The sequence below is a fragment of the Leptonychotes weddellii genome, chromosome 1 (genome assembly GCF_054177405.1).
Source record: "Leptonychotes weddellii isolate Sample4059 chromosome 1, ASM5417740v2, whole genome shotgun sequence".
In the NCBI taxonomy this organism is placed as follows: domain Eukaryota; kingdom Metazoa; phylum Chordata; class Mammalia; order Carnivora; family Phocidae; genus Leptonychotes; species Leptonychotes weddellii.
The window spans coordinates 157,526,849-157,527,222 of NC_138369.1; positions in this window are offsets into that span (position 1 = coordinate 157,526,849).

Here is a 374-nt window from a genome sequence, read left to right on the forward strand (position 1 = left end):
GAGCTCTGTGCCAAAACAGGACAAAGATCAAATATTTATTTCTTATAAAAACAATATCACACTTGTCCATCACAGAGAAGCAGGTTTTGGCTCGTTTTAAGAAAAAGAGCTATTCTAAAATGGGATGAGTGCTGTGTGAGTTATAAGTTCCTTGTCAAGGAATTGTTCAACGAGGAGCAGGTTGTTGTAGACAGGATTCCTTTAAGGAATCAAAGGCTTGATTAGAAAGTTTCTAAGATTTCTTTAAAATCTGCAATTTTACTTGGATAGCATAGAGTTCAGGCCAAATACCTTGGCATATGGTGTTTCACGCCCTACAAATAATACTACCAAATCCTGTTGGCTTCACCTTTAAAGTTATGATAAAGCCCAGA